General features: G+C 43.3%; 5 non-coding genes across 5 annotated transcripts; 2 read left to right on the forward strand and 3 right to left on the reverse strand.

Moving 5' to 3' along the window:
• Positions 1 to 1,401: 1,401 nt before the first annotated feature.
• Trnaq-uug lies at positions 1,402 to 1,473 on the forward strand. Its single transcript has one exon. It is a non-coding gene; the product is annotated as a tRNA-Gln (tRNA).
• Positions 1,474 to 5,207: 3,734 nt separating this feature from the next.
• Positions 5,208 to 5,281, reverse strand: Trnat-cgu. The gene has a single exon. It is a non-coding gene; the product is annotated as a tRNA-Thr (tRNA).
• A 4,429-nt stretch (positions 5,282 to 9,710) lies between these two features.
• Positions 9,711 to 9,782, reverse strand: Trnaa-agc. Its single transcript has one exon. It is a non-coding gene; the product is annotated as a tRNA-Ala (tRNA).
• Positions 9,783 to 13,563: 3,781 nt separating this feature from the next.
• On the reverse strand, positions 13,564 to 13,635 carry Trnaa-cgc. The gene has a single exon. It is a non-coding gene; the product is annotated as a tRNA-Ala (tRNA).
• A 5,949-nt stretch (positions 13,636 to 19,584) lies between these two features.
• On the forward strand, positions 19,585 to 19,658 carry Trnat-agu. Its single transcript has one exon. It is a non-coding gene; the product is annotated as a tRNA-Thr (tRNA).
• The last annotated feature ends 1,390 nt before the right edge of the window (positions 19,659 to 21,048 follow it).

Consider the following 21,048-nt stretch of genomic DNA (forward strand, 5'->3'; position numbering starts at 1 on the left):
AGGAACAATGTAGTTTCATGAAGTTTCATAGCAACAGAGGAAATTTGTAGATCAAGGCACTTTTCAAATACAGATGTGGAAACATCGGAAAGGTGGGTTACAGCCAAGTGCAGAAATGTCAGCTCTGGGCCCCGGATGCTGTCTGATAGCGGTCTTTGTTGAAATAGGGTTTGTTAAGTTAATAAATTCCAATTGGTTTTTATCTGCTAGCCCAAAACATAGGTGGGCAGGCAATGGCTAGTTAGAGAGCTGTAGGTAGCCCAGGATAGACTGTAATTAGGCTCTGGACCTGCAGCATTCCAGACTCCCCCCATCACTGAAGTTCTATCAGTCCATCCACCTTGGCAGACACAGCCTCTTTCCAGGAATTTCCCTTCACACTGTACACTACACTTCATCAATAACAGAGTCTTGTTTGTTTAAACTTAAATACCTGTTTCCCAACTTCCAAGCCATCAAGTAGCACATACAACTGTCCCCTTCTTTTTAAGAATAATTAAATAATAGACCTGAATTATTTCAAGTTTGTAGGACTACAAATTCCTATTCTTTAGACATGCTTAAAACAATTCCTGGACAAATTCTAGGGGGAAAAACTGCAAACATAGATTATTAAATTCAAATTTTGATTTGTGTGTGTGTGTGTGTGTGTGTGTTCCTGCCTACTTGTCTGAATGTGTATTGCATGTGTGCAGTAGCCCTGGAGTCCAGAAGCCCTGGAGACCAGAAGAGGGAGTCAGATCTCCGGCTTCTGCAGGTGGTAGGGAGCTGACTGTTGTGGTGCCTGAGAACTGAACCCCGGGCCTCCACAAGGGCAGCCAGTGCTCTTAACTATTGAACCATCCCTCCAGCACAGAATATATTGTCAAATCACACATTAGACTGTTATCTCTCATGAGTGTTAAATGTAAAAATTTCTCTTCTGAGGGACACTTTCTGTGGCCTTAGTAGAGGTTACTCTATGCAAAGTGCATTTTTTGTAAAATTTGCAAAAGTATGTATTATAATGGAAATTACCTGAGACTCGGCAGGAAATCTTTGCTCCAGTTTTACCCCCATACATCACACAAGCTTTGGAATGGCCGTGTCTAATTTTGCTTGGTGTCTATGCTTTCTCTTACAGACGTCCGAAGTTGTGTAAGATGTGGGCCTCTTAAATCTAAGTCTACCCCTGCTGTCTTCTCCAGGCTAATTTATGCCCGCAACGAGAGAAAAGGGAGGGAGGGAGGGAGGGAGGGAGGGAGGGAGGGCCGGCGAACTGCAATTTCTATTATAATTAATGTGTTGCCGTGTCTCTCCCAATAAACGGCTTTATTAAAACTGAAGCTTAATCTTGTTTCTTCCAACATGTAATTCATACAAAGTTCCATAACTGTGGTTACATATTCATTACTTTTTATCGGTCCCATGGTGTAATGGTTAGCACTCTGGACTTTGAATCCAGCAATCTGAGTTCAAATCTCGGTGGGACCTGTGAAAGCTCTTTTCTAAAAGGCCTTTTGTAATTTCTCACCTGGCGGCTAAACGTGGAAAAACTTGTTCCTCTACTCTATGTGACATTGGACAATCAAAGCACAGACACAGAGGCAATAAGCCCTGGAGAAAATTTCCTTTCCAGGCGGAGAGGCCCCAACAGCTGTGAGAAAAGCCCCTTCCTGTGACTGCCTGCAACCTCCTCAACTCCGCCTGTTTGAGTCTCATATTTCTTTTTGTCTTTTTCCTGATTCGTGACCCGGCATCGCAAGAGAAAAAACTCATCTCCCGAGGGCTGGAGCCGCGACCGTAGCTGGGATGTCTGTGCCAGGACCGCAGGCAGGGCCCTGAAACTGAGTCTCTCCTGGGTTCCCCAGCACAAGATGCTGCCGCAAGAGCACCCCTTCCAAAAGGACAGGTGAACAAACACTGCTTGGTGTCCCTTGGCAAACAGTCTCCTGGAGAAACAACAACCTGAACCTGCAATGTAGACTAGGAATGAGCTGATAGACGATCCTGGGGCGGGTGAGGAACTAAATTTTATATATATAGCTTATGTTTTTGTTTGTTTCATTGTTTGGATTTTATTTTATTTTATTTTATTTTATTTTATTTTATTTTATTTTATTTTATTTTATTTTATTTTATTTTATTTTGACAGAGCTTTATGTAGGCTACTCTGGCCTCCATCTCCCAAGTGTGAGGGTTACAGGCAATGGGCCACCACACTTGCCTAAAAGGCGAGCTTTAAATCTGGTGATCTGTTTTCTGTTGTTCTTCTTACCTTTATGCCTTTATTTTTCTCATACATAATGGGAAAGTAAGTTGAGTCCTGTTTCAGAGTCCAATTGCCTATTAACTAGTATTATGAGTTACCACTGGTTATACAGAGAAACTACAACATTGTTTGCTAGCTGTGAAAACAAATCATTTGGATTCCTGTGGTGTTTGTATGTCCTTTGTGTGGACTGTGATGGTGTTACCTTAACTGCCGGAGGAAATGACTTTTTTTTCTGGTGGTATTGCCTTAGCAGAAGTGCTGAAGTGGTCCTGTCTTCTATTTCATTGGTGCTATGTGGATGAGCTCTCACACAAAGAACTCTCTTTTCTGAATGGCCTAACAGCATCCCTCCATCCTTTGCCATGCATGATGCTCATAACCCCAGGCATTCTTGCAACCAACACATCCAGTCTGTGGTTCTCTGAGGGACCCGCAGCACTGGTTCCTACTGCAAACAAAATGACTCTTCAAACAGACCCCAGTGTCCCAAGGACCTTCCTGGAATGTTTTGAAATGATAGAAACAGAAGGATTCATTTTCAAAAATTAAAAGATGTGACCATTACATTCTTATCTATTAAGCATCTACTGTCCTGGTTCAAATCTAATAACTCAGATTTTATCAAAAAGCCTTCAAATCACTCTGTTAGAAAAGCCCTGACTGTTTGTGGTGCCTGACCCTGGGGGGTAGAACAGTCCCAGCAAGCCTGGGAACACATGGGAATGCTTCTCTGGCTCCCTCACATGCCCTAGAGTTTCCTATTCCTTCGGGAAGCTGAGAGAATTCCTTGGCAATGGGATGAGATGGCATGGTTACAAGGATGCCATCTTTGGCCAAACTTTAATCAGGCTTCTTTGAGCCCTCTTCTCAACTAGGTCCAGTTCAGGCTCAATTACCTACCGTTGATATCTAATCAGGTCTCTCTGCAACCTTGGTATCTAGTCAAAACTATTTTAGGAACTTCCTGTTCATTAACACTTGCTTGCCCTTCCATTGGCTGTGACTCCCCAGCTGTCACTGGTGTATCTGGATTTAAGTCCTTCTCCCCTAGTGTAGAACCCTTGCATAGGAGTTCCTGCCTGGCTAACTACCTTTGACAGAAAACAAATATACAAAACCACAGATTTCTTACAATGTTTTTAAAAATTTAGCCAGCATATGCTGACCATTTGAGGTCTCTAATAAGAGTAAATCATCATGATACCTGGTGGCTTAAGCATGATAAGGTGTGCCTGCCTTCCTAGGGTTGGTCCTTTGACTGACTGACTGACTGACTGACTGACCTGAATGGACTGGACCAGAAACTATTCTCTTTTCATATGGCTGTGACCAAACTCCTGAGAAGAAAGAACTAAACAGAGGAGAGATTCCTTTTGGCTCGCTGTAACAGGACAGAGGACAGTGGGAGTATATGACAGCAGTTCGCTCACAATTGAGCAGGACGGCACAGGAAGCATGGCTGGACGGTGACATTTACCATCCAACCACTGGGACCTGCCTCCTCCATCAAGATCTTTCCTTAAAAAGTGTCACCAGTTGGAGATCATGTAGAACATGGGGGGGAAACTTCACATTCAAACCATAACATCTGGTTAAATCCCATTTCTATGTCCTCCTAAACACCAAAGGCCCTTCATCACCCCCCCTCCAACGTTGTGTTTATGTTTGTTATTATGTAATTAACTTCCACTCATTTCCTCCCAAATGAGCTTTTATCTCCTTTGGGTACAGAAGTCACTTACTTTTCCACACTTAATATGGGCAGGCATTCAATTAATTTTTTGAATAAAAGAGGGACTGAACTGATCTCCATAATTACCAACTGAAATAGATAACTGTATTTTCCAATAAGATGAGGTATAAGAGAGGTTGTATACTGCAAAGACTTCCTTCCAGAATTCATTGCAATCACCTCTCATTCAGAAATAGAACTTTGTGGATTTGACCTGCTGGTCTGGAACCTTGGTGTCCTTGACTAGGCATGTGCCTCGAATTACCCAGTTTATATCGGTTGAAAATGAACGATGTGGTTCAGTGTCCAGCGCTTACCACACGCATGTGGGACTTCCCGTTCTGTGCTCAACACTGCCAACCAAAAACAAAGTGATATATTTTCCTAGATCAACTCAAGAGCTTTGTAATATTCATTTGTGGTTCTGAAAAATGTTCCTGACATTGCTTACCAGTACAGTGGTCACCAAGGACCCCCCTCACACAGAGCCCAGACCCTGTCATCAAGCTGTCTCCCCAGCCCTAGTGACTGGGTCTTGATTTGTGATTGTTAAGGATATTTTTTTCTTTGGTCCATGATAAATACATGAGAGTTTAAAGAAATCAGTGAACACTTCAAAAGACCTGCAAAAATTGTTGCCATGTTTTTTGAGTATGTGAGCATACTTACAGAAAAGAAAAGGCTGCCTAGTCAGTCTATGTGCCAAACAATGCTAAACATTCTTCTTCCAAGCTATATTGGATGTTACTTTTATAAATAAGATGATGTGGTATTTAGGATCAGGAAAAATACTGACTTTAAAGTCTAGCCTCATTATTTCACTAGTTGTGAGATTTGGGCAGATTGTCTCTTTTCTATTTTCATTTGCTTTACCTGAAAGTGTGTACAGTAATGCTCACTTTAGTGAGTATTCCTGTAGATTAAATGTGCATTCGAAAAGACACAAAATGCAACTCGGAAAGTGTCCTATGAGCTTCGTCTATGTTTCATCTGTTTAAGTAACATGCTTAGAGTTTGGGACCTCCATTAGAATATTTTGTAAAGATTAAATTGAAATCCTTCCAATTTTCTGTTAGAAATTCTCTTAGCCAGGTTCTAGATCATTAGAAGTGGTTGGAGAGACTGAACTTCCAAATAATAGATTTGGTTGTATAACTATACATGATTTCAGGCTAAGAATTTGTCAGGACAAACGGCTGGGTTTCAAAATCATAATAAGGAAGGCCCCACTGGGATTCGAACCCAGGATCTCCTGTTTACGAGACAGGCGCTTTAGCCAACTAAGCCACGGAGCCACCTGGACGACCCACTATAGTTTTTGATCAAATCGCAGTAGATTAGGTGACCATTTATATTAATTGGTATTGTGTATGTCCTGTTCGGATAGATCGACACTGCTACCAAAACAAAAGCGCTTCCTTCAGGCCAACAAAACACTTGGACACACTCGATTATTTGGAAAACGCACAGAGCGAGTCCCTGAAAGCGTGCAAGCCAGGGACCCGAAGAGAGTCTGAGAGATTACTGCTCCGAGTGAGGTGGAACCGGTTTCCAGTTTGACAATTCAGAATCACCATGCGCCTGGATGTTCAGCAAGCGCTAGTCTCAAACCACATTAGTCTAAAGTTTTAGCAAAATCAATCGGCATGCCTGGCGGGTTAGAAAAAAGCACACTTGAGTGTTGATAAAACAAAACCCAACGCTTTCTCTCCAAACAGGCTCGACTCAAATGCAGAACGCCTGGGCGCTGGCCCTACGCTTTAAGATTCAAACACCAGAGCCCAGTGCTCTCCTGCAGCTCCTAGGAAGGAGCAGAGATGGATGGCAAGACCTACAAACAGCCTTGGTCAGGAGTCCTGGAACTGCTCCTTCTCAGCTCTGCCTTCTTCATTTGGGTGGTGGTTCTGGGATGCTCCCCACGGACCCTCTTGTGGAGAAGCTAAACGCAATGCTGGGTATTTTACAGGGGAGTTGACTCCAAGACCCTGCGAGTGCCAAAATCTGAGGACGCTCAAGTCTTCGAACAAATTGTGTATTGTTAATATACTAATGTACAACTTTACGCGTACTTCAGATCACCTCTAGATTATCGGTATCTCTAATTCTTGCATGTAGGTCTATGACTTACTTTTAGTTCGTTTTTACGGATGGTGTGAGATTCAATTTCATTCTTTTGCATGTGAATACTTTAGCTGCTCCACCATCTGAGATAACTCATTTTCGTTGTCAACTTGACTGGATTAAGGGCCCCTGTGCTTTAGAGAGGGCATTTTCAGAGAGAGTTAACTAAGGAAAGCCCTACCACCTCAAACATGGATAGCACCGTCCGTAGACTGAGGTTTCAGACTACATGGAAAGGGGAAAGGAGACAGGAGCGTCCTCCTCTGCTGGAATGGGAGGAAGCGTTTCCACATTCCCTTCACCACCGACCCAGCCGCTCCAGCCACTATGCCAGGGTGGACTGAACCATGAGCCGCAGTGATAAGGAAAGCATTTTTCTCAAAACACCCGACAAAAGCAGTCTAAGGAAGGAGGGTTTATTGTGGCTCACAGTCTGAGAGTACCGTCCATGGGCAATCCTGAGGGCAGAAGCTGAGGCCACACCATATCTGTGGTCAAGAATGCAGAGGGAAATAGATGCCCCGGCTAGCTTGCTTCTTAGCTAAGTCCAGAAGGCTAAGAGTCCATACAAAGCAGTGGGGAAGCTGGCCGCAGGCAGGAGCAGGCTTACATCTTGAACCTCAGAGCCTCCTCCCAGTGATATCCTTCCTTCAGCATGACCAGACCTCTTAAAGCTCCCAAACAGCACCACCAACTGAGGACCAAGTAAGAATTCAAATGTGAGGGTATGGGGAACATCTCATTCGAACTACCATACTACTTGACAGAATAGAACAATAGAAATCAAGGGACGATGGTGGTACCTCCTTGGAGACGACACTGGGCAAGTAAGAGCTGGACAGACACTAGACGCTTGGTTTCTGGGTGAGAAAATGTTGTGGGAATCATCTGGAATCAGCCAGCACTCTGGCATCAATGAGAGTGGACGAGAGGAGACCTCACTGGTGAACCAAAGCCAGGATAACTCCTGAAAGGCTCCAATGCCAGGTACAGTTTGTGTTCTCATTTCATACTCTAAAGCCACAAGGTGGGGTGGGCAAGCAAGATTTTACAGAGGCGTTGGAGGCAGTCAGCAGGTTGTTAAGGGCAACAGCCCATTGTTTCGGCTACTTCTCCAGGTCACTCTGTTCCAGGTAGCAAGCGAGGTCATGCTTGACAAATAGGCAGGACAAGGAGTGCTTTAAACAAATCACTAAATAAACAAACAGTGAATCCATATCTAATAATTGGACATTTTTTCCTAATTCTACTTCAGAAGAAGTGTGCAGGGGTTCATGAAATCTAAAGCAGCTGAGGAGCAAAATAGCATCACACGTTTATAATGCAGACTTACTGGGAGCATCTCTTAGTTACTTTTCTACTGCTGTGATAAGACACCCATGACCAAGGCAATTTATAAAAGAAAGAGTTGATTTGGAACTTAGGGTCTCAAAATGATTAGAGCCTATGACCATCCAGGCTTCCTCTGAGTGAAGGTTTCTGAAAGAACTCAGGGTGTCCCAGGGCAGTAGAAAGAAGAAACTCGCGACTCACTTCCTGTCTGCAGGTCGGAGCTGCTGCCCACGTTTTTATACAGCCACTAAGGGGAAACTGGGCTCTTGACTTATGCCACAGGAAAGACATCATTATGAAGCAGGAGGATTTATTAAGAAATGTGACCGAGCCAGGTAGTGGTGCCGCCACATGCTTTTAATCCCAGCACTTGGGAGGGAGAGGCAGGCGGATCTCTGTGAGTTCGAAGCCAGCCTGGTCTACAGAGAAAGAGTTCCAGGACAGCCAGGGCTACACAGAGAAAAAAAAGGGGGGGGGGGGGGTGGAGGGAGGAAAAGACAAAAAAAGAGAAAAAGTTTTGGGTTCTGGCTCCAAGAGGTCCAGGCCTAGCAGTAGGGGGAGGAGACTGAACCACCTCTAGGATTCCCTCCTGGAGTTCTGATTGGAACTAGAATTCCCAGGCCTGCACAGTGGGTAGGGGTGGTTGGTGAGCAAGCGGGGGAGTGGGGACACCGACTCTGGGAGTCTCTTAAGTAGAATGCAAGGTCCAGCTCTATTTGGTCCTGGAGCCCAGGATCATCATGAGGTAGATGAAAATGGGGAGAGGAAGGCTGGAAAAACCGCTCTGGGATTCTCTGCCTGGCACTCTGGTTGGAACTCTGGGCTCAAACACCAAGCATCCCAGGGTGGGCACAGAGGATCTGTAGCTAAATTTCAAAGGGTCTTTCTCATGTGTTTTCAAATATTGGTGCCACCCAGATTTGGCATGGGTCTTTCTGAGTCAAATAATCTGATTAAGAAAATCCCTCACCGCAGTGCCCAACAGCTTGTGTTTTAGTTGAGTCCATATGCAGTCAAGTTGACAGCCAAGGTTAACCATCACAATCGGATTCTGCTGATGACCGAGAAATGATAACGAAGGAAGGCAGGGTGGGGAGTGGAATGGAATGGAGAGGGGTGGGGGAGGAGCAACTACAGCCTGAAGCTAGTCACCAAGTCAGGAATGGTGGCCAGGTCTGAAATCCCAAATGCTTGGGAGGCTGAGGTAGAAGGACCAGAAGTTGGAGACTAGCCTGGGCAATTTAGCGAGACCTTGTCTCAAAATAAAAAGCAAAAAGAGGACTGGGAATATAGCTGAGGTCAGAGATGGAGTGATTGCCTACATGCACAAGCTTTGATCTCCTGCCCCTGCCCCAAATAAAATAAACAGCATCAATAGAACAAAATGCCATTAAAACTGTTGAGTAGACACCTTGGTCTTTGGCAAATGCCGGTTAGACTGTAAGAGAATGACGGAGCACAACAAAAATGCACTAACCAGGAAAAGGTCTGTGGACTCCTAACCTGTGATGTGGAAAGCTGATAAATGCTATGGCTATTGTTGAATTAACTATTTAAAATGTCCTTGTATCTCTAATACTTCGGGGTTGCATTTCTCAGGCCTCTAATACTGGTCAGTAGTGGGCAGCACTGTGATTAAGATTCACACCTTAGTGTCCTCTCTCCTTAGGGTCAAGTTGCTGGAACGTGAGACCCTACTATACCTGAATGTCCAAAATGCTGTAGTCAGATGCAAGGAAGAACCGGTACCCACTGTTCTCTTTAAGAACTTACCTAACCTCTGCCTCTCTCTACCCTTACAACTCCAGGTTTAAAAGCAAGCTCTTGATTTAACTCCAACCAGGCAGACTGCCAGTGATGGTTGCTGCTGGCTTGTGGGCGAGGGGGGGGGAGGGAGCCATTGGAAAACTTTTCTAAACTCCCTTTACTTGTTAATGTCACAGAATGTCGCAAGTTGAAAGTTGAGGCAAAAGTTCAAAGGAGATATAACTCTTAGACAAAGGGCCCACCAGACAAAGCCCTTTCCAAAAGTGCCACAAATCGCTAACTGTCATAAAGTGGTGGGTTTTCCAGTGTGAGAGGAGGGAGAGGGGGAAAGAGAAAACCATCCGTCCATGTTCAGAGCTGTGAATCTGTTTGAGACGATCACAGAGATGGCAAATGAAGACTTTATCACAGCTATCATGATGTCGCTTTGTGTATAGCCCTAAGTAGACTAAGGAGAAAATTAGAATTCTAAAAATAAAGGCGCACCTTTCTTCTGAAAAGACCTGGAGATGCTGGGGATCGAACCCAGGACCTCATGCATGCTAAGCATGCGCTCTACCACTGAGCTACATCCCCACCACCGAAGGGCAATAAATTCCAACTCATCTTTATAAAATTCAAGGTCTTTTTTCTTTTTTTTCTTTTCTTTTTTTCTTTTTTCTTTTTTGTCATCTTTTTCCTTTAAGGGGAAAAAAAAAAAAAAAAAAAAAAAAAACCTGTTTCCAGGTTATTCTAATCAACCGGCAATTTCACAGAGTCTCAATAACGGGTATGAACAATCTGGGGTCGGAGATCCTCCCTTCTTGCGCCTTCCTCTCCTTCAGGACTAAGGAGAGATCCTTCCAGAAAACACCGGAAATGCTTTGCTAAGTCTTATCTACAATTAAGGAGAGAAAGAAAGCACGCACTTGCCGGTGCTTTCCCGTCTCCGCATTCTGTTCCCGGACTTCAAAACCCAATCAAAATTAGGAGCCTTGGAGGACAGGGTTCTCCAATAAAAACCAGCTTCCCTGTCTCAGGCACTGAGAGAACAAAGGATCAAGATGTTAGGCTGTCACCCCCACTGTCCCAGGCTTTCTCCAAAGGATGCCAATGAACCCGTAGCACGCGGAATCTCAGACTCCTCAGTGAGTCTTCAGACCGGCAGGGATGATGTCAGGAGCGCACTTCCTCGCCGACTCAGCTTCTCTCCTCTGGGGCTTTGCTTACAGTGCACGGAGTGTCTCTGCTACCTTTGGAACGTTCCCTCTCAGGAAGTCGGATCTTTTTCCTCCCTGGAGAGTTCAGGGAAATCCTCATATACACCTGTGAGCAAACCAGGAGGATGGGAACACCAGGGAAACTGAGGCAAAACTAAGGATTCAGAAGGCAGAGAGAGTAATACCAGGAAAGAACAGTAAGCCAAGGCCAAGGCTAGAAAACTGTTGGGGGGGGGGGGGGGGAAGGGGAGGGAGGTGAGGGGACAGGAAGGGGAGGGGAGGGGAGAGGAGTTCATGACACATGGGTCCAGCGGAGGATGGGTATCTGACTCCCTGGAACTGGAGTTTCAGATGATTGTGAAACCCTCGCTCCTCTGGAAAAACAGCCACACTCCCAGCCACAGAGCCATCTGTCCAGGCTCAGTAGTTCCAAAAACAAAGCAAAACAAACCATTCTCTTATCTGAAATTGTGCAATGTACACCATTTGATGGGTTTACACAAATGTGTGTACAACGGAGCCATCATCACGGTCACGGAAGTCAACACACTCATACAGTTTCCTTGTTTTCACCCACGTGTGCACTTGTGTAAAGATCGTTTAACTTGATTTCTGCTCTCAGCTGTGACCACGGATGGGGCCAGATCAGCAAGTTTGTCTCATTGTGTTTTGAAGATAGTTTTGGTTACTTGAAAGTCTCCACGGAACTGAAAGGGCAAAGGAGAGAGAGAGAGGCTGTTTAGGTGAAGCAGACCGAGGTGGGTTTGTGTGTGTGTGTGTGTGTGTGTGTGTGTGTGTGTGTGTGTGTGTGTGTATGGTGTGTACAAATATGTGCATAGTTGCACACAGATGCACCTACCCAAGCATAAGCACATGGAGGTTAGAGATCATTCTCTATAACTCTCTGCCTTATTTTGTTTTTTTAATATTTTATTTATTTTGCTTTTGTCTATGTCAGGGGACACTTTGCAGCAGTTGGTTCTCTCCTTCCGCCATGTGGGTCCTGGAGATTGAACTCAGGTCATTAGGCTTGGCAACAGGCACCTTTACCAGCTGAGCCCTTATTATTTTATTTTAATTATTTTACATATGACAAGGAGGATTTATTGGACTGGCTTACATAGCTATCTGAACCCAAGAGAGGCTAAGAACCTGGTAGTTACTTAGTGCAAGTCCCAATCCATTCACCTTAGTTTTCAAGACAGGGTCTCTCGCTGAACCTGGAGCTTGTTATTTAGACTAAACTAGCCAGTTACAGACACGTGCTGCCATGTCTGGCTTTGACGTGCATACGGGGGAATCCAAACTCAGGTCCCCAGGTTCTTCAGCACTTTGCCCACTGAGCCATCCCCCAGCTCCAACATGTTCATCTCTTTGTCAGTTGATTGCTTTTGATGTAGCTAGTTTGGCTGTTCGTTTGAGACAGGGTCTCACTCTGTAGCCCATGCTGGCCTTAAACTCACAGTGATCCTCCTGTCTCAGCATCCTAGATGCTGAGGTTGTAGGTGTGTGCTTCCTATTCTATTCCCTGCTGAAGTAAAATTTGAGTGATAAGGAACTAATCACATCAAAATACAGAAATGGTGCATCCTGTGGATGAGGAACAGACAAAACAAGAAGCTATATTGCAAGAGAACCATTTGAAAAGGTCAGGATGCTTTAAACTTAAAAACACAGTCTAGAGATCAGTATTTTAGTACTTTGGGAAAGGTGAATAAGAGCTTAGGTTTCATGTAAGTACGTGTGATGGGCAGGGCAGTGGCCCTTGATTGTTTTCCAACTGTCTTTCCTTGGTTTTCATTATTAGTCTTATAAACTTAGTTTTGCTTAGGCAGCCACATCTCCATCACAGATGGTGAATGGTCGGCCATGCAGATAAGCCATACTTCTAAACCCAGCAAAACCAATACCCTTCCTTTTCAACAAACACTTTCTAACTTGTTCTTTATTATCCTGGAATAAAATACAGAGTTCATTTAAACTAGATACATAATTTTTCTTCCAAATCAACAAACCCCTAGCTAGAATGAGAAATAAAAGCAAATTAGTTTGACATGCCGCTAATAAATAATTACATGAATGCTTAGAATGACTATTTAGAAAACAGCATTCTGCAGTTGTATTCTTACATGTGAAGCAAATACAAAGAGATGCAGATACTTGGTGCTAATTGAAGCCAAGGTCATACTCACCTTGCCCAGGCTGATTTCCAGTGTAATCAGTGATTCTTAGTCAAGTTTCAAAGCCAATTTCCACAAGGAAAAACAAACTTAAAAACAAATTAGAGCAGATGTAATACTCCTGGATGATTTCCTGATGTGAAAAGTGTTCAGTAGGAAAGGAACATTGAGGTTCTATCCACTTAGGCTTCAGAACTAGAGCTCTCTGCTCAGGTTTCAGCTTTATTCTGTAACAGTTACAACACAGAACCCAGGAGCCTGAAAATGAGTGACTCGGTGTCCAGAATCCAAACCCAATCTGGCTCTCAGGACGTCAGGCTTTTATGGGTTTCGGTCAACTTGCTCTACAGCCCTCTTTTGTTGTTACGATGGTGTTGCTGGGGCCTGGACCCAGAGCCTGCTGCCAGATAGGCAAGCTCAGCACCTGTGGACCATTCACCTGGCTTTTTAAAGTTTTATTTTAGGTTGCTGAGGCAGGCACAGTTCAATAGCTTTTGGTGCTTTTGCCTCAGCCTGGGAAGCCCGGGTTCCAGGCTCAACTCCACCATTTCCCTAGACCTCTCACACTGAACATGATTAGCTGTCCTGTGCAGAAGCTGTTAATAAGGCCAAAGGTCACTGTAAGAAATAAAATGGCAATTGGAGCAATGTGTGAGAGATTCTCTATTCAGGGGACCCCTAAATTCCTATATAGAATTCTCAACGAATATTAGCAATGGATGATATTAGTACCTCTCCGGTTCCCACTATTTCCCCAAAAAATAAGCTGGAGTCATTTTATTTTTACTGACTGTATCTTCCTTCGGGATGCTCTCACCAGATGACTTTCCACCTGACTTTTCCAACAACCACCTCAGAGTTTTCTCTAAGAAGGTCGTGGTGTTTAGATAGTCATATAAAAACGAAATAAACATAAGGACACAAAAAGCTTACAGATATTATCGTGGGGAAGAATTATGAGAAAAAGGTAAAAGCTTGTGGAGATGCCGGGGATCGAACCCGGGGCCTCATACATGCGAAGCATGCGCTCTACCACTGAGCTACATCCCCCGGTGGTGAAGGTGGTCGTACACAATTCCTATCTTTTAAAATTCCCAGCGTGTTACGCATAGCTGTTCTGTCTTTGGGGAGTCACTATTGGACTACTAAGGATAAAGTCCAGCTGCACCAATAGCAGCTCCTTCTGAGACCTCAACAAACCTCAGTCTCAGAATCGCCAAGAGAAAAACAAGTTTCAAAACCTGCCGCACTGCCGATTCTTTTGGTGACCAAGTCTCATCCCAGGCACAGGCAGGAAGGATTGAGGGAAGAGAGATTCCTCACCCCTATTCTGGAACGTTTTCTGCAACTCAAAGGCCCAAATTTACACATGTAGATTGGCCTCGCCCGGAAAAGGAACTGTGAAAATATTATAAGAGGAAAACGTGAACATCTGCCTTGGTCTTTGTCCACACCGGCAAGGGCTGAGCCCACTTGACCGCAAAGCACAGACCTGTGGACTTCAGCGTCACCAGGGGTCCTAGAAGATTCTGCAGTCTGTCGAAGGGATCTGGCTGCAGCAACCTCACCCAGGATCCATACAGGTGCAGCCGCCACTGACAGTCACTAAGCGCCACCTCTGCCCAAGGCTCTGCTGCCGCAGTAGCAGACACAAAGGTTCGGTTTCTGGGTTCAGCAGAGAACAGTGGCTCTTCAAAAGCAGAAATGAGCACCAAAGACACCATCCAGGAACACGCTCATTAGTTAATATATTGGACTTCATTAAAATTAAAAAGTAGCCTGTGAAAAACTCAGAACACTAGGACATGCACCAGGCTGAGAAAAAAATACTCTTCACTCACAATAAATAAATCTGATATCCCAAATATCTGAAGCATGGTGGCGAAGGTACCTCCGGAGGCTGGAGCATCAGGATTGCTGAGTTTGAAGAAGACTGGACCACATACTGAGTTCCAGGCCAATCTGGGCCACAGAATCTTGTCCCTGACACAAAATAAACAAACTAAGAGTTGTCATGAGTTAGCCCATTGGGTTAACGTCCGCCGTCTCTGAAGTTAAGGCTGTGTGTGCGGTGTACTGGTCTGTAAGTCCGAACAGCACCACTTCTGAGCGGTGGAGTCTCCTCCCTTCCCTCAGAGCCAAATTTCACCAGAACTCTATGGGCAAATTCTCTGAAACCACATACATGGCTTTTTAAAATCAGACTTTTATCTATAGTTTTACAATTGACTGATAAATTTTGCCTGAAGCCGAGGATATACCTCCGTGGTAGAGTGCTTGCCTAGCATTTATGAGGCCCTCTCTTGGCCCAATGTCCCTTACTGCAAAAATTAACTTTGTCTGAATCCATTGTTGCATGATGGTCAGAATTCTTTCTGCATTTGTGTATTGGCATGATATCACAAGAAAAACTTGCCTTTCCCGCCTTCCTTCCTTCGCTTTCTCTTTTACATCAGTGTAGACTCTGATATTCTTATGTGTTCTATAGATCATTGACTTTTATTGTTCACTAACTGGTTTCATTCTTGGTGTTTGTAAAATCTACAGTAGATCCTGTGACCCTTTGAGCATCCCATTATTTTCTGAGCACCTCCTTACATTCTGGCATGGAACGATATTCTAGGCTCATATTGTACTTTCCCTGTCCTAGCACCACTTTCAACAAAATTCTCCCCAGCACTGGTTTCCTGTTGGTAGTATCCATACAGAGCAATCATTACCTAAGGCTAGTTCTGCTCATCGTCTGCGTACAACTGTTCATGCACTGTTTTAGTAGACAAAGCTAGGCCAGAGCTATTCGTTGCCTTTGTTGAAATTTGTGTAGCCTCTCTGTCTTAGTTAGAGTTTCTCCTGCTGTGATGAAATACCATGACCAAAAGCCAAGGTCAGGAGGAAAGGGTTTATTTGGCTTACACTTCAGCATTGCTGTTCATCCCTGAAGAAACTCAAACAGGGCAGGATCCTGGAGGCAGGAGCTGATGAAGAGGCCATGGAGGGGAGCTGCTTACTGGTTTATTTCCCATGTCTTGCTGAGTCTACCTTTTTACAGAACCCAGGACCACTAGCCCAGGAATGGCTCCACCCACCATGGGCAGGGCTCTCCCCTATTGATCACTGAGTGAGAAAATGCCTTACAGCTGGATCTCATTGTAGTGTTTTCTCAACTGAGGCTCCTTCCTCTGATGACTCTAGCTTGTGTCAAGTTGACAAACAAAACCAGTCAGTACACCCTCTTTCACAGTGAGAATACTTTCTTCCAACATTGGCTTTATTTCTACACACACACACACACACACACACACACACACACACACACACGTAAAATTACATACTAAATAGAACTCAGAATTCAAGTGTAGTTCTAGTGTATCTAACAAGCAATTGCGTCAAAGCTCTGCACAAAACATTCACACTCAGGTTCATCCTCTTTTTCTATGGTGTCATATTTTTAAAATATGTTTAGTTAATTCTTTGACAACTTCATACATGTATACAATGTATTTTGATAAGTGTTATATTTCTTAAGGTTTTTTTCCTGTTGGTATTCGAGTTTAAAATGGTTTCTCTCTGTGTGTGTTGAACTGATTTTTAAATTTTAATGTGTAAGACATAAACATGGTTCCAAGAAGCAAATCTATAGAGAAATATCAAGTTGTAGGTGATTGCTGTATCTAGGGATGCCTTCAGGTGGGCTAATGGGAGTGCCCTCTGGGCATCATCTTGGGAGTTGACTTTGGGACCAAGAGTACAGCACCTAGACTAGTGAGCCTTGGCATTGTTAACCGTTCCTTGGTGTGACTTCGAGACAGAACGCAGTCTAGCAGGTTCAGAAGGAACAGAGTTGTGTAAAAGGGATCTATGTAGCCAATATTTTCTAGGGTCTGAAAGTCACAGATAGGAAGACCTCACTGGGGTATTGATGAAGCAAGTTTTGATGTTGCTAGTGTAGCTCAGCAGAGGCATGCTTGGACATGCTGAGACACTGGGTTCAGTCCTGAGCTCCTCCATCTGCAAATCTGTCTTTTAGGCTGCAGACCTTGCACCCAGATTTCCCACGTGCAATTCTTAGTTTACTTACATATTGGCCATCTTTCTCAGCATCTTTCTTAACCCTTTTGAGATTTAAAAAGTTATTTTTGCTTATTTATATAAACTTGGACTTTTCTCATAGGGTATAAACATTTTATTTTTTTAGACATTTTATTTAACTTGGCAAATTATGCATACTTACCATGCACAATATGATAGTTTGAAAAACATACATTTTATACATATATGTACACACATGAATTTCAAAATGACTTAAGAGAATTATAAATATATGTGTCTTTGCCCTTGTAATGACCTCCCTCCTTCCATGTGTCCTTCCTGTAAGTAGTTGAAAGAAGGGAGGGGGGTGGTCAGGAAGGGAGGGGGGTGTTCGGGAAGGAAAAGAGAGGGGGAAGAAAAAAGAGGGAAGAGAAGGAGCAGGCAGAGGAGGAAGGAGGGGGAGGGAGAGAAGGACAGTCTGCCAGGAGCCTTTGTGGAAGTTCAGAGGGGGTATGGCCACACAGCCACACTTAGTTGGGACACGCACTTTGTACTTCTGGATGATTCTACCATTCCCTACTAGCGGTCTAAACTTGCGGCCCTAACAATAACTTTGATGGGCCAATGTAATTTTGATCATACAACTCAGTTTATGAAGTAAAATTGTTTCTGTGTATCAACTAAGTGAGGAGAAAGTGTTTTAGAAAAACTGAGAGTAAAGCGAGCTTTGAGGAAAAGATAAAGCACCTTCAGTTTCTAGCATCTGACACCATGTGAAAACGGCAGTGGCTTGGTCTGCTACAGCAGGATGAATTCACTACCGATGACACTTACCATGTTATTATTCAATAACACGGTACTTTCAAAGCTCTCCACAAATTACCTTCTGCTTATGGTTTCATCATTTATTCTCCTCATTCAGTGAAGCCTTTTTTTGTCATTCTTCTAATTTTCCCCTCACTAGTAGAAAGTGTTAGTAGATTTTACCCCATGCTTTCATGAATTACTGTTTCTTAACTTCTTAAAAAACCTCATCTATAGTTGTGTCATATAGATGACTCTCGCAGTTTGCTCTTCAATTGTTTTGAATTGTCTTTGATTCTGAATGAACTCTGGAGTGATATTGGTAACTTCCTGTAGTAATTAAACATCAGGGGAAGTCACCCCAAATCATTTGCTTATGTCTGAAGTTACTTACTGCTGTCTTACCCACTACCCTCAATTCTTTGATAGGTGAATAGTCTTATCAAAAGACTAATAGTTTTAATGAATACATTTCTTTGACTGCTGCAATTAAAATTTAATTACTATATTATGGAAAACAGTTCCCTTGACTGACTAACAAATGAACCAACCAAAAACTGGCAATCTTATTTTCTTTAAAAAAAAAAAAAAAAGAAAGAAAGAAAGGAAGGAAGGAAGGAAGGAAGGAAGAAAGAAAGAAAGAAAGAAAGAAAGAAAGAAAGAAAGAAAGAAAGAAAGAAAGAAGGAAAGAAAGAAAGAAAAAGGAGGAGGAGAAGAGATGGAGAGATGGAGATGCTCAGTGGTCAAGAGCACTGGCTGTTCTTCCAGAGGTCCTGAGTTCTCTTCCCAGCAACCATATGATGGCTCACAACTGTCTATGGTGGGATCTGATGCTCTCTTCTGATATAAAGTTGTACATGCATATAGAGCACCTAAATACATAAAATAAAATAAATAAATCTTAAAAAAAAAATCTTGAGCTGGGTGGTGGTGGTGCAGGCCTTTAATCCCAATGGGTGGATCTCTGAGTTCCAGGCCGGCCTGATCTACAGAGTGAGTTCCAGGACAAAAATCTTGTGAAGAGATCTGGTTGTGATGAAAAAAAAATCGACATTTTTCATATTTTTGTGTAAGTTTGAGATTTGGTGATGGATGCGCAGGCTGGTGATGTTTATGTACATCGTCTTCTTGCAGCACAGTTGTGCTGCCAATGTCTTTGTATCTTTCACGGTTATGAATGACTAAAGAGCTAGATTCATAGAAAAATGAGCCTCAAGAATTTTTTCTTCAGTTTCCTTAATTTTCTGAGCTGTGCCTTTAGGATGTGGAGGCTCAGAAAGGCATGTGGGATTCCCATTGATTCCATCATCCAGACGTCCTCGCCACCCCGACAGATGGGGCTCTAATCAGCACTGTGGGCCAGAATAGACTCCAGGTCCTTCTGAATGGGGAAGGTGGGTGCGTCAAACAGTTACGGACACTTTGAAAAGGAAGAGAGAAGGGAAGGGAAAACTGACAAGAAGAGATGAAAGAAAAGCCCTTTCCTGCGAGGCGGAGACGGCTCACCCGGGAGAGCATTGTGGTGAAGACCTGAAGGCTCTTGGTTCATCCCTGAATCTTGGCAAAGCCGGCATCTAAAGCCAACTTTACAAATCAAATGATGAGATTACTCCTCTGTGAGATGGGAATTGTGAATGTTTAGTGAAACAATCCCCTATACTACTGGTATCACGTAGTATGTTGATGCTCAAGTCTTCACCCAGGAAAACTATAGTTTGACTTTGAAATGATTTTCTAACTCTTTAATTCTTTATTTTCCTCTCCTTTCCACCCTCTCCCCTTCCTTCCTTCCTTCCTTCCTTTGCTTTTTTTTGTTTTTGAAATACTGATGGCTCAGCTCAGGGCTCAGTGATTAAGTGATTAAGACTTTTATAATTCAGTAATGAGCTGGACTATCAAAGCCCAATTTTATTGTTTTAATTGTATGTGTATTGCTAAGGAAAAGTAGCAGAATGTGGTACACAAGAGATGTGACTCACTGTCTTGTGAGTGTTCAGTCACTACGGTTCAAAGGGTCCACAGCAACTCCAGGGAACCCAAGCTGTCCCGGTTGCCCAGTCATCTGTACATGAGGAACGGTACCCTTTTGATTTTCAGGTACTTACAGTTTCTGCAGCACTGCCTACCTGTGCTCTTTCCTAACTGGAAACCACCTTTCCTCATAAGGGCTCTGTGGCTTAGCTGGTTAAAGCGCCTGTCTAGTAAACAGGAGATCCTGGGTTCAAATCCCAGCAGAGCCTTACAGTGAGCTGCTGACAGTTCACTTTTAAAAGTTGGGGCTTTGCTGGGCGGTGGTGGCGCACGCCTTTAATCCCAGCACTCGGGAGGCAGAGCCAGGCGGATCTCTGTGAGTTCGAGGCCAGCCTGGACTACCAAGTGAGTTCCAGAAAAGGCGCAAAGCTACACAGAGAAACCCTGTCTCGAAAAACCAAAAAAAAAAAAAAAACCAAAAAAAAAAAAACCAAAAAAAAAAAAAAAAAAAAAAAAAAAAAAAAAAAAAAAAAAAGTTGGGGCTTTGAAGCGCTCTTTTACCACCAGCCCCTCTACACACCCTACTATGTCCATAGCTGTTATCAACCAAAGACTTTGCAAACAAAAAAAAAAACAAGCCAGTTTTGAAGCATCAGGCTCAACACAACTCTACAAGGAAAAAGCAAAGCGTGGATCAGCTGTGCAGTGGTGGCGCAAACCTTTAATCCCAGCACCCGGGAGGCAGAGCCAAGTCGATCTCTGTGAGTTCAAGGCCAACCTGGTCTACAGCGCGAACTCCAGGAAAGGCACCAAAACTACCTACGAAAACTCTGTCTCGGAAAAACCAAAAAAAACAAAAACCGGTGGATCAGTGCTATCCAGATTTTGTGGGGTTTTGGTGGTGGTGTTTTGGGTTTGGGCATTGGTTTTTGTGTTTGTTTGGTTTTGATTTGTTAAAAGTTTTCCAAATTAGATCTTCCACCGGGATTTTCCCACTCAGATAATTAATTATCTTAATTATTCTAGTTATAATTTCATATAAAGAACTAAGAATGAGAAACTGAAATTCAGAGAAAGTCCATAGCCCTTGCACGTGCATTTTAGTGAAATGCCCAAAACTTGTTGTAGTGGAATATTATAAATATTGATTTAATATGACGGAGGCCAGCAGCCTGTGTACCGGCTCAGTATGCCCAGAGCAATATGAAAATACCAGTTCTTATTCTCTCAAAAAATTTTTTTCTTTGAGAAAAACAAAAACAAAGAAAGAAAGAAAGAAAGAAAGAAAGAAAGAAAGAAAGAAAGAAAGAAAGAAAGAAAGAAAGAAAGAAAGAAAGAAAGAAAGAAAGAAAGAAAGAAGAGAAGAGAAAAGAAAAGAAAATGCTCAGTGGCCATGCCCCAAATTTCAACTCAGACTGTAGAGAGCCTATGGAAACAAGTGTGTCTTGTTTTCAACGGCCCGATTTTCAGTAGTTTGATACATAGCAGTAGATAAACTCTGTGTTGTTTCTCCAGTATCTTTTGTCTTGCTAACCATTTTGTATGTGGAATTAAATGCAACCAAAAGAAAATTAATTGAAACAGAGCACATTCTGGTACCCTCCCTGAGGGAGGGAGGAATCTCGGGGAATCCCAGAAACTGACGAAGTGAGAGAAAGA

This window comes from Peromyscus leucopus, chromosome 5 (assembly GCF_004664715.2).
Source record: "Peromyscus leucopus breed LL Stock chromosome 5, UCI_PerLeu_2.1, whole genome shotgun sequence".
NCBI classification, from domain to species: Eukaryota; Metazoa; Chordata; class Mammalia; order Rodentia; family Cricetidae; genus Peromyscus; species Peromyscus leucopus.